The sequence below is a fragment of the Carassius gibelio genome, chromosome A6 (assembly GCF_023724105.1).
Source record: "Carassius gibelio isolate Cgi1373 ecotype wild population from Czech Republic chromosome A6, carGib1.2-hapl.c, whole genome shotgun sequence".
Classification (NCBI taxonomy): Eukaryota; Metazoa; Chordata; class Actinopteri; order Cypriniformes; family Cyprinidae; genus Carassius; species Carassius gibelio.
The window spans coordinates 10,931,031-10,943,717 of NC_068376.1; the positions used below are offsets into that span (position 1 = coordinate 10,931,031).

Genomic DNA, 12,687 nt, shown 5'->3' on the forward strand with positions numbered 1-12,687 from the left:
ACTATGAGGACAGTGCAGCGCTGGAGTTTTTTCCACTTCGCTCAATAAATCCCAGATTTGCTTTAACAAACAATGTTTTGCCCACCGCAGCTTCGAACTAAGAGGACGTTCTGTCCAACACATATCCCTCAGAGCAGACAGGAGAGGTGCACCTCCCCTTCCTACAGTGAGCTGTTGGATGTGGTTACCCACGCGGTGGATAAACTGGGGTTGGATTGGGAAGTGGACGCGGCCCAGGTCGAATCCCTATTTGTGCCAGAACTTTCTTCAGTTAAACAAGGAAAAAACGGAAGTCATTGCATTTGGAAACAAAGATGAAGTTTTCAAGTTGAATGCATACCTTGACTCTAGGGGTCAAACAACTTAATATCAAGTCAGGAATCTTGGTGGGATTCTGGAGACAGACCTTAGTTTCAGTAGTCATGTCAAAGCAGTAACTAAATCAGCATACTATCATTTTAAAAATATTGCAAGAATTAGATGTTTTGTTTCCAGCCAAGACTCAGAGAAACTTGTTCATGCCTTTATCACCAGCAGGGTGGACTATTGTAATGGGTTCTTCACCGGCCTTCCCAAAAAGACAATTAGACAGCTTCATCTCATCCAGAATGCTGCTGCCAGGATTCTGACTAGAACCAGAAAATCTGAGCATATCACACCAGTTCTAAGGTCCTTACACTGGCTTCCAGTTACATTTAGGATTGATTTTAAAGTACTTTTACCCATTTGTGAGTCATTAAATGACCTAGGACCGAAATATATTGCAGATATGCTCACTGAATATAAGCCTAACAGACCACTCAGGTCACTAGGATTGAGTCTGTTAGAAATAACAAGGGTTCACACAAAACAAGGGGAGTCCGCCTTTAGTTACTATGCTGCCCGCAGTTGGAAACAGCTTCCAGAAGAGATCAGATGTGCATACAAAATACATTGCTTCAAAGCAACTGAACAACATTCATTAGGAAAACAGTGTGTCAATAATGCAAATGACAGTTAAAGGCAGTTCATCATCGAATTCAGTGATGTCATCTCTGTTCAGTTTAAATAGTGTCTGTGCATTTATTTGCAATCAAGTCAACAATATCGCTGTAGATGAAGTGACCCCAACTTAGCAAGCCAGAGGCAACGACGGCAAGGAACCGAAACTCCATCGGTGACAGAATGGAGAAAAAAACCTTGGGAGAAACCAGGCTCAGTTGCGGGGTCAGTTCTCCTCTGACCAGACGAAACCAGCAGCTCAATTCCAGGCTGCAGCAAAGTCAGATTGTGCAGAAGAATCCTCTGTTTCCTGTGGTCTTGTCCTGGTGGTCATCTGAGACAAGGTCTTTACAGGGGATCTATATCTGGGGCTCTAGTTTTCCTGGTCTCCGTTGTCTTTCAGGGATGGAGAGGTCCTTTCTAGGTGCCGATCCACCATCTGGTCTGGATACATACTGGATCCGGGTGACTGCAGTGACCCTCTGATCTTGATACAAACTGGATCTGGTGGCTACGGTGACCTCGGAATAAGAGAGAAACAGACTAATATTAGCGTAGATGCCATGCTTTAAAATAAGCAATATTTTAAAATCTATACAATGTTTGATAGGAAGCCAGTGCAGTGTTGACAGGACTGGGCTAATATGGTCATACTTCCTGATTATGTCATGACTTAGGTCTGTGTTGCTGTATTTTTATCTTGTTGTCTGTGTGTCTAATCTCAGAACACATGGGTTTTGTTTTGACAGCTCATGTGTTCTGCTGTCAGTGTTTCTTCCCCCTCCCACTCATTACCCTTAATTCCATGTGTTCCATCACACCTGTAGCCACTCTTTCCTCATTAGCTCTCCTCTATTTTAGTTTCTCTCATGCCCTGTCGTTTGTCAGACCATTGTGATTGTTTAGTGCTTCGCTGGTGATCGTCTTGTCCTGTCTGCCTAGTCCTGCCTTGTTATGTTTTAGGCTCCAAGTGTTTTTTTGAATTTTTTTTTGTTTTTTTTTTTCCTCTGTTCCTGTCAGTCTAGACCGGTTCTGCCTCCGGTCCCTGCATCACCTTTCTGTTGGGATCTTCCGAAACCTGACCCCAGCTCCTCTCTGCACTCCATCCTCTCATTCAGGGATTTTGGTGAGCCTTCGTTGTGTCCCAAGGATTCTCAGCTCAGTGTGACTTTGACGTGGCGTACCCAATGACGCTATGGTTGATGTGATTTGACGTTGCGTCACAGAAGACTCTTGGACTGGTCCCGCTGAGAGGTTTCTTTTGCTCTGTGGAGTGGTCATTCTTTTGTTTTTCCTGTTTGCCCAGTGAGGGCTAAACAAACTTTTTGTTACCTGCAACTGAATCCTGCGTATCCCTGACAGGTTATAGTAAGAATTCTTGCTGCTGCATTTTGGACTAGCTGTAGTTTGTTTACTAAGCGTGCAGAACAACCACCAAATAAAGCATTACAATAATCTAACCTTGAGGTCATAAATGCATGGATTAACATTTCTGCATTTGAAATTGAGAGCATTGGACGAATTTTAGATTTATTTTTGAGATGGAAAAATGCAGTTTTACAAATGATAGAAACATGACTTAAGGAAAGCTTGGGATCAAATAGCACACCTAGGTTCCTAACTGATGACGAAGAATTGACAGAGCAGGCATCAAGTCTTAGTGTTCTAGGTTATTACATGCAGAGGTTTTAGGTCCTATAATTAACACCTCTGTTTAATCAGAATTTACAAGTAAGAAATTGCTAGTCATCCAGTTTTTTTTTTTTTTTTTTTTTATCAACTATAATATTTTATATTTTCAAATTGGTGTGTTTCACTAGGCCACGAATTCAATTCAAGTTTATTTATTTGTATAGCGCTTTTTACAAAACAAATCGTTACAACGCAACTTTACAGAAAATTGTTTCTACAATATTTAGTAGTAGCTAGTAGTTTGTGCACATTTGACAGGATTTTAGAAAAAATAAAAATAATAATACAAGATGTAGTCAGCTAGACGATGAACTATCAATATTAAGTTATTATATGATTCAGTCACACATTTAGCAATAATTGTTAGTTCTGTTTGTTGATTCAGGGTTAGCATCATCTGAGGTCCTCTGAGGGTCAGCATCATCTCTTCTCAGGTGTTCTGGATCCAGACTGGAGCTTGTGTAAATCCGTGGCAAAACAAAATACAGACATCATTAGCATAGCTGCTGATCCAACAAAGTAAAATTAGTTTAACCCAAGCTAATGAATAAAAAAGCACCTTTGATCAGATGCAACTACACTCACAATTTAAAAGATACATTATTTGAATGCTTGGCGAAAGAGATGTGTTTTTAATCTAGATTTAAACAGAGAGAGTGTGTCTGAACCCCGAACATTATCAGGAAGGCTATTCCAGAGTTTGGGAGCCAAATGTGAGAAAGCTCTACCTCCTTTAGAGGACTTCGCTATCCTAGGAACGACCAAAAGTCCAGCGTTTTGTGACCTTAGGGTGCGTGATGGGTTGTAACGTGGTAGAAGGCTAGTTAGGTACGCTGGAGCTAAACCATTTAGGGCCTTATAGGTAAGTAATGATAATTTGTAACTGATACGGAACTTAATAGGTAGCCAGTGCAGAGACTGTAAAATTGGGGTAATATGATCATATTTTCTTGACCTCGTAAGGACTCTAGCTGCTGCATTTTGGACTACCTGTAGCTTGTTTATTGACGAAGCAGGACAACCACCTAGAAGTGCATTACAATAGTCCAGTCTAGAGGTCATGAATGCATGAACTAGCTTTTCTGCATCAGAAACAGATAACATGTTTCGTAGCTTGGCAATGTTTCTAAGATGGAAGAATGCAGTTTTTGTAACATTGGAAATATGATTTTCAAAAGACAAATTGCTGTCTAATATAACACCCAGATTTCTGACTGTAGAGGAAGTAACAATACATCCGTCTAGTTGCAGATTGTAATCTACAAGATTCTGTGTAGTGTTTTTTGGTCCAATAATTAGTATCTCTGTCTTATCCGAATTTAATTGTAGAAAATTATTTGTCATCCAATCTTTTACATTTTTAACACACTCTGTTAGCTTAGATAATTGGGAAGTTTCATCTTGTCTCGTTGAGATATATAGCTGAGTATCATCAGCATAACAGTGGAAGCTAATTCCGTATTTTCTAATAATATTACCAAGGGGCAACATGTATATTGAAAATAGAAGGGGACCTAGGACGGATCCTTGTGGCACTCCATATTTTACTGATGATAAATGAGATGACTCCCCATTTAAGTAAACAAAATGGTAGCGATCGGACGGGTAGGATCTAAACCATCTTAGAGCCTGCCCTTGAATACCTGTATAGTTTTGTAATCGATCTATGAGTATGTCATGATCTATGGTGTCGAACGCAGCACTAAGATCAAGTAAGACTAGAAATGAGATGCAGCCTTGGTCTGACGCAAGGAGCAGGTCATTTGTAATTTTAACAAGTGCAGTTTCTGTGCTATGGTGGGGCCTAAAACCTGACTGAAATTCTTCATACAGATCATTTTTATGTAGGAAGGTGCTCAATTGAGCAGACACAACTTTTTCTAAAATTTTAGACATAAATGGAAGATTTGAAATAGGCCTATAATTTGCCAGTACACTAGGATCTAGTTTTGGTTTCTTAATAAGAGGCTTGATAACCACCAGCTTGAATGGTTTTGGGACATGTCCTAAAGATAACGACGAGTTTATGATATTGAGAAGCAGTTCTTCGGCTACAGGTAACAGCTCTTTCAGTAATTTAGTGGGTGCAGGATCTAATAAACATGTTGTTGGTTTAGATACAGTAATAAGTTTATTTAGCTCTTCCTGTCCTATGGTTGTAAAGCACTGCAGTTTATCTTTGGGTGCGATGGATGAAACTGAAGTGTTAGATGCTGTTGAATCTACATTCGCTATTGTATTTCTAATGTTATCTATTTTATCAGTGAAGAAATTCATAAAGTCATTACTATTTAACGTTGGTGGAATATTTGAATCAAGTGGCGTCTGGTAATTTGTTAACTTAGCCACTGTGCTAAATAAAAACCTTGGATTGTTTTGGTTATTTTCAATGAGTTTGTGTATATGCTCTGCCCTAGCAGTTTTTAGAGCCTGTCTATAGCTGGACATACTGTTTTTCCATGCAATCCTAAAAACTTCCAAGTTAGTTTTTCTCCATTTGCGTTCAAGACTACGAGTTACTTTCTTGAGAGAGTGAGTATTACTGTTATACCATGGTACAGTACGTTTTTCTCTAACTTTTTTCAATTTGATTGGGGCAACAGCTTCTAATGTATTAGAGAAAATAGTGCCCATGTTGTCAGTAATTTCGTCTAATTCATGTGTATTTTTGGGTACAAATAGCAGTTGAGATAGATCAGGCAGGTTATTTGCGAATCTTTCTTTGGTGGCTGGAACAATAGTTCTGCCCAGACGGTATCGCTGCGACATATAGTTAATATCAGTTATACGCAGCATGCACGATACAAGGAAATGGTCTGTAATATCATCACTTTGAGGTACAATATCTATAGCAGTAAGGTCGATTCCATGCGATATAATTAAATCTAGTGTATGATTAAAATGATGAGTGGGCCCGGTGACATTTTGCTTGACTCCAAAGGAGTTTATTAGGTCAGTAAACGCAAGTCCTAATGTATCATTTGCATTATCAACGTGAATATTAAAATCTCCCATGATTAGCGCCTTATCAACTGTAACTAGAAGGTCTGAGAGGAAATCTGCAAATTCTTTTAAGAATTCTGTATACGGCCCTGGTGGTCTATACACAGTAGCAAGAGCAAGAGATACATTAGATTTCTTTTGCATGTCTGACAGAGTAAAATTTAGCAGAAGTATTTCAAAAGAGTTAAACCTGTATCCTGTTTTCTGGGTAACATTGAGAACATCACTATATATTGTTGCAACACCCCCGCCACGACCAGTCTGACGGGGCTCATGCTTATAACAGTAGTTTGGTGGAGTAGACTCATTTACACCAAAATAATCATTTGGTTTTAGCCAGGTTTCAGTCAAGCAGAGTAAATCAAAACTATTATCTGTGATCATTTCATTTACAATAACTGCTTTTGGTGTGAGTGATCTAATATTTACGAAGAAATATAGAGCTGTGTATCATCAGCATAACAGTGAAAGCTAACACAATGTTTCCTGATGATATCTCCCAAAGGTAACATGTACGTAGAGCGTGAAGAGTAGCAGCCCTAGTACTGAGCCTTGAGGTACTCCATACTGCACTTGAAAATGATTTGATACCATTTCATTCACTGCTACGAATTGATGGCGGTCATATAAGTATGATTTAAACCATGCTAATGCACTTCCATTAATGCCAACAAAGTGTTCAAGTCTATGCAAAAGAATGTTGTGGTCAGTTGTGTCAAACGCAGCACTAAGATCCAATAGAACTAATAGAGAGATACAACCACAATCAGATGATAAGATCAGGTTATTTGTAACTCTGAGAGCAGTCTCAGTACTATGATATGGCTAAAACCGTATTCGCATTTAAATCTAGACCCAAAACTCATCTGTTTAGCTGTGCATTTATTGAATGAGCACTGTGCATTGTCCAAACTGATTGCACTATATTTTCATTTTTTTTTTCAATGTAAAATCATTTTCTAACGGTTTTAAATTCCTTTTAAAAAATTTTTTAAAAATAATTTTAAAAGTTTTAAAATTGCTTGTTTTATTTTTGTTGTTATTTTTCTTCATTATTATTTTATTATTACTTTCTTTTATGTAAAGCACTTTGAATTACCATTGTGTACGAAATGTGCTATATAAATAAACTGGCCTTGCCTTGCCTAAGCTGCTCAATGTTTTTTTTTTTTTTTTTAACTAGTCGTGCATCTGTCCAGCCCCTGTAAGCTGCTACACTTCTTCCCAGACTTCCACCAAGAGGTTTCCACCTTTGGCTCAACCTCACCGGTATTAAATAAAAGATTATATTTTCTTATGGTCGGAGCCAAATCTCTTAAAAAAAAAAAAAAACTTGTCCTACAGGCTCCTAACAGAAGTTCTGATACTTCTGCTGTTCGTCAGGGACTGTGCCCTCCAACAGAGAGTGCTGTTGGACTGCTAATGCGCATCCAACACTCTCACTGCAGTCCCTAGGCTCTAACATTGACAGTCTCACCGCAAATGTGCTTCGAGCAGCGTTGGACCGAGCTACCACTCCGAGCGCCCCCTCAGAAACTCTGCGCACTTCAGCTTTCAAAGTTCGAGGGACGGCTCAAGGGTCTGGCAAAGATGGGCCGTTATATGAAAAGCTGCCGCTTTCTCGAGAGCAGTGAGGCCCGATGTGCATCCTGTTGGAATAAATTCTTCTGTAAACATGCTTCAGGATTATATACATTGAAATGCAATGACCTTGACACATGCATTTCCTGTGCTTATTATTATTATTATAGGACCTACAATTATTTTTCAGAAAAAAGGATGGTGGCTTATGACTACGATTGGATTTACACCATTTGAATCTTGCATTTAGGACGAGCAAATTCAAGATGTCGACAGTAAAATCTAGTCTTAGATTCAACCAAATGATTGGTGTTCACGATTGATCTGAAGGATGCATACTTTCATATTCAGCTCATCAGAATTATCAGCCCGAGTCCGACAGGAGCCCGTGTTTTTATTTATTTATTTATTTTATTACACAGCGGAAGCCTGCCTTATTTGCAGCAATTAAAATATATCAGTTTTGTGTTATGTTTCTTTTCATTTCTTTATCAAGTTAATTTAGAAAAATGTTTGGAGCATTTTTTTTTAAAATTACGATTAACGTTAAACAGCCGAGCCGACAGCGAGTAGCCTAAAACATATTCAATCAATAAAGCCTCTCAAATCAACGCTAATACTTTACTTGGCTACAATAAAATTCATAGATATAAAACACTTCAAGCATATCACACAGCCAGTTAGTTTAATAAATGTTTATTTATTAAATCACAGTGAGTAAAATGAAAAAAATTGAAATACTGGGGCAGGCTCGCAACAGCGTTCACAAACGAAGTGAGAAATAGCCTATCTAAACAAATTAAATTAATTAAAAACAAACCTGCAGATTATTTTAACTCAAAAATGCACCACAGAACATGTCCATTATTTTTTCCATTTTCCAACAGTTAAACGAAAATAAAGTCCAGTCAAACGAAAAGTTACAACAGTCTCTTACAGAGCATCGTGGAGAAAAAGAATAGCATCCAGAGTGGAAGGTTCTCTTTCATCATCTCGTGTTCGAGATCCACCTATGGGAAGGGCATCCGTACCTGACCTCTGCAGAAGCATCCAATTGCACCAAGTCTGGCTAGACAGACAGAAGCGCGCAGCCAATACCAGGTAAGGCCCCGCCCCCTTACCTAGGGGTATAATAATGGCTGCAGCGCTGCTATTCTCCAGTTGACATTCGCTTCTCGCGATCTCTGCATTGACACAGTTCGGTTGGATTACGCTGCTCACCTTCGTGTCTTCAGGAGGACATATCGACCGATCTGCCTCCGCCAGACGTGACTGTCGTCTTCTCAGCCTTTTTCTGCTGTGTTCTGCATTCAGAGCCGCCCACGCTCTCGTCGTTCACCTGCTCCCACGGCTGCCCGCCACGGATTTTTCTGATTTCTTCTCCGGTATGTCGCTTTCAAAACCTACAGCTTCTCCGGGGAATAGCCTATCACGGGCCTGCCCGGCCGCGTGTGGAGCGCTAATCGCTGCTAAGGATCTTCACCCGTTCTGAGTGGTTTGCTTGGGCCTTAAACACGCTCAAGAAGCATTGGAGAACCCGGAAAATTGCAGTAATTGCCTTATGCTGCCCAGAAAGCTTTTACGACGCCGTCTTAAAGTTGCAGCAACCCAGTGCGCCGAGCTCGGTTTTTCTGACTCAGGTGGGGGACACGGTGACGACGACGCGCTACCGGGGGACTCCCGGGGTGCATCCTCACTTGTTTGGGCTGACCAGCCCAATCCCGCATTCCCCGAAGAGGACATCTTCGTGGGCAACCTCATGCTCGCCGACGGACCGGCCGGTTCCGGCGATGAGGATGATGCGGCCCTTCTCGGGGTCTCAGAGGACGAGGAGGCCATCCCGCCCTCTGGCGTTCCCCAGGCTAGCGGCCACGCAGCCCTTCCTCAGTCCATCCTCCTGGAAGTGTGTGAGCGAGCGGCTGCTCGCCTCAACATTGAGTGGCCAGCTCCACAGAGCGCCACCGACCAGGAGAGGGATATTTACGACGGAAAAGTGTTGGGACCTCCTCCCGGTCCGAGGAAACAACTCTTCCCAGTCCTTCCAGCGTGCGCTAAGCATATGAGGCACAATTGGAGCGACCCGCTCGACTTCAAACATGGCCTTTCAGGTCTTGAAGTAAAAGATATGGCAGCTCATGGTATGGGTGACCCCCCCCGCTATCGAGCCGTCCATCGCCAGGCACCTTAACCCCGCTCAGGGCGGGCTGCTCGCTCCCCCTAAGCCGGTCTTGCCAAACAAGCTGGACCGTTTTTCTGCCTCAGTTCACCAGGCCGCATACAAGTCCTCGTCCTTGGCTGTCAGGGCCCTCGACGTCTTGTCTCTCCTCTCCGCCTACCAGGCGGAGATTTTGGACGAATTAGGCCAACAGCTAGAAAAGGGAACTCCTTCTCTACCCCTGTGGAAGGAGATCCTCACGGTGAACGACCTCGTCCTTCGTAACGCTCGGCAGGCCGTCCAAGCCTCCGGGCGCTCTATGGCGCTTTCTGTGGTGGGAGAGCGCGCGCTCTGGCTTAACCTGTCAGGCCTTCCTGACAGTGAGAAGCGGCGCATCGCGGGCGCGTCGGTTGAGCCCGGCTGGGCTCTCTTCGGTCCCGCCATTGCATTGATGCAACAACGGTGTGACGACAAAAAGAAGGAGGACGAGGCCTTCAAATTATGTCTCCCTAGGAAGGCGGCCCCACGCCAGACAACCCCTGCGCGTTTGCCTAACATTCCAGCCATGGGACGACACTTCCACCAGGGCAAGGAAAGGCCCCGCAACAAACCCCCACAACGGCAGAATAACCCACCGCCTGCTAAGCACTGGGGAAAATCGACTCCCGACTGCGGCGGGAAAACCACCTAACCCTTCCCCCATCGACTCAAAACGTAAGCGGTCTGCCTGATGTTCGGTTGATGGGGACATCGAGTCCGCGTTCACAGGCCTCGAGCCCTTCAGACTCTCTTCCTGTCCCAGGACCCCCGTTCAAAAGACGCAGGGTCTCCCGTGGATGGATCGGTTCCTCCCCGTTCGAGGCTGCCCAGCCCATGTGTTTAATGAACGGTGTGTGTTCCCCCCTCACGTTCATGGGCCTGTTGTGAGGAAAAGTGCAAAAGCAGTGTCACCACACCGCATACACTCTGTTCCCCTCACCCAACCAATAAAGGCTTCGGCCCCAGTGTTTCCCCAACACAAAACACACAAAAAAACAAAAACCACATTAAAACAAACGAATCAAATGAATTCGTTACGGAGAGAGGATCTCTCTCTGCAGAGAGAGTCCATCTCCCTGCGGAGAGAGGAAATCTGTCTGAACCCCTGCATGGTGCCCCTGGTGTGTCCACTAGATGGTGCCATTGTATCACAAATAAACCAGCTGGGCTTACACAGCCCCGCTGCAGCTCGGGTGGGAACGCTCGCAAGTCACGAATGGGCTTGGCGAACTGTTTCGGCTCCCGAGTGGGTGATGCGTACTATAATGCAGGGATACAGACTGCAGTTTGCAATGAAACCCCCGCATTTCAACGGCGTTCTCTCTTCACACACGGAAGAGAACGCCTCACACATTCTGAAAGAGGAAATATCCTCCCTCCTAAACAAGGGAGCGATTCAAGTGGTGCCCCCCAGTCTGATGAATCAGGGATTTTATTCTCGTTATTTCCTGGTCCCAAGAAAGGACGGCGCTCTCCGTCCTATTTTGGACCTTCGTGTGTTGAACAAACATTTGAGGAAATACAATTTCAGAATGCTGACTCATGGCTCGCTCGCCCGCGCCATAAAACCGAACGACTGGTTCACATCGGTCGACCTGAAAGATGCTTTCTTCCATATAAGCATTTATCCACCACACAGGAAGTTTCTTCGTTTCGCCTACCAAGGCACATGTTACGAATTCACAGTTCTGCCGTTTGGGCTCAGTCTGAGCCCCCGGTGTTTCTGTCTGTGTGCGGAGGCGGGTTTAGCACCCATGAGAATGTCAGGTCTGAGGATTCTGACATATATAGACGATTGGCTCATCATAGCCGAATCGAAAGAGAAAGTATTGCAGGACACCTGCCGTGTGCTCACGCACATCACATCTCTCGGGTTCAGAGTGAATGTGAGCAAGAGCAATTTTACACCCAGTCAGAATGTCATTTTCCTGGGTTTGGAGTTGAACTCAGTCTCCATGCGAGCGCGTCTCTCTCAAGAGCGCATTCTCTCTCTAATGAACTGTCTGTCGCAATTCAGAGAGGGGGCGAAAACAAAAGTATGAAACAACTGAAAATACGTCATATTTATATTCTATACTCTGAGAGAGAGAAAGAGAGAGAAGAAAAGTAACAGTTTAATGTTGTATGTAAACTGTGTTTGAGAGAGAGAGAGAGAGAGAGAGAGAGGTGTTCAGAGAGGAGTCTGTTGGATGTTTAGCTGTTATTTGTTTTATGGACTCAATGTTGAAAATGTAAAACATTTCAAACACTGTTGGCAGAAGTGAAAAATAAATAAATTTTAGGAAGTTACAATTTTGTTTGATTCCATGATGTATTTTACTGAACATGAGTATTTACAATGCAAATCCAAATTATTTTAATTTACTGACAGTTACTTATATCTTGTCTTTTAACTTTATTAAGATCAGATTCTGCAGGTAAAATAACAATATTAAGGTGACTTGACTTGGACTTGACTTGACATAGCTTGTGACTTGACTTGACTTGACTTGCCCAAGAAAAAAATACTTGGGACTTACTTGAGACTTGAAGGTTAAGACTTGAGACTTACTTGAGACTTGCACATGTGTGACTTGGTCCCATCTCTGCTCTTGGCCTTGGCATCAGCCAAACGTGTCAGTGAGCTACATGCATTTTCGGTTCATCCCTCATGCACTAAATTCTCTCTTAGTAGAGATATGGTTTCCCTTAAGCCTAATCCGGCCTTCATGCCGAAGTGCTTCCCTGCGTTCACTTCGGAGGTGTTGGAGCTGTCCGCTTTTCACCCTCCACCTTTTTCCTCCCTGGAGGATGAGAGGCTAAATGCTCTGTGTCCCGTCCGTGCCTTACGGACATATATGAACAGGACCAGTGCTTTCCGGAAGAGCGACCAGCTCTTTATTTCATGGGCACCCCCTCATGGAGGGAATCCTATTTCTAAGCAACGCCTCTCACATTGGCTTGTGAATGCTATAGCTTTGGCTTATGAATCAAAGGGTATGCAGCCAACAGGGGGCATCAGAGCTCATTCCACGAGGGGCACTGCCACCTCTTGGGCTTTGTTTAGGGGAGTGTCGCTAAAGGACATCTGCTCCGCTGCTAGTTGGGCTTCTCCTCATACCTTTGTGCGTTATTACCGGCTGGATGTCACCAATATCTCGGTAGCACATTCGGTTTTAGGGGTGGGGTCTGCTTAGCCCTTCCCTGCAACCCTGTTGGAAGTGACGACGGAGTGAATGGGCTGGCTGCCCATGCAC

The 12,687-nt window shown here is 43.2% G+C and overlaps 1 protein-coding gene across 1 annotated transcript in view; it reads left to right on the forward strand.

Annotated features, from left to right (window-relative positions):
• The first annotated feature begins 2,076 nt into the window (after positions 1-2,076).
• rae1 (ribonucleic acid export 1) overlaps positions 2,077-12,687 on the forward strand; it is a 32,076-nt gene continuing 21,465 nt past the window's right edge. The window contains exon 1 of the mRNA XM_052600723.1: positions 2,077-2,107. The gene's annotated coding sequence lies outside the window, so the exon portion shown is untranslated. The remainder of the gene's footprint in view (positions 2,108-12,687) is intronic.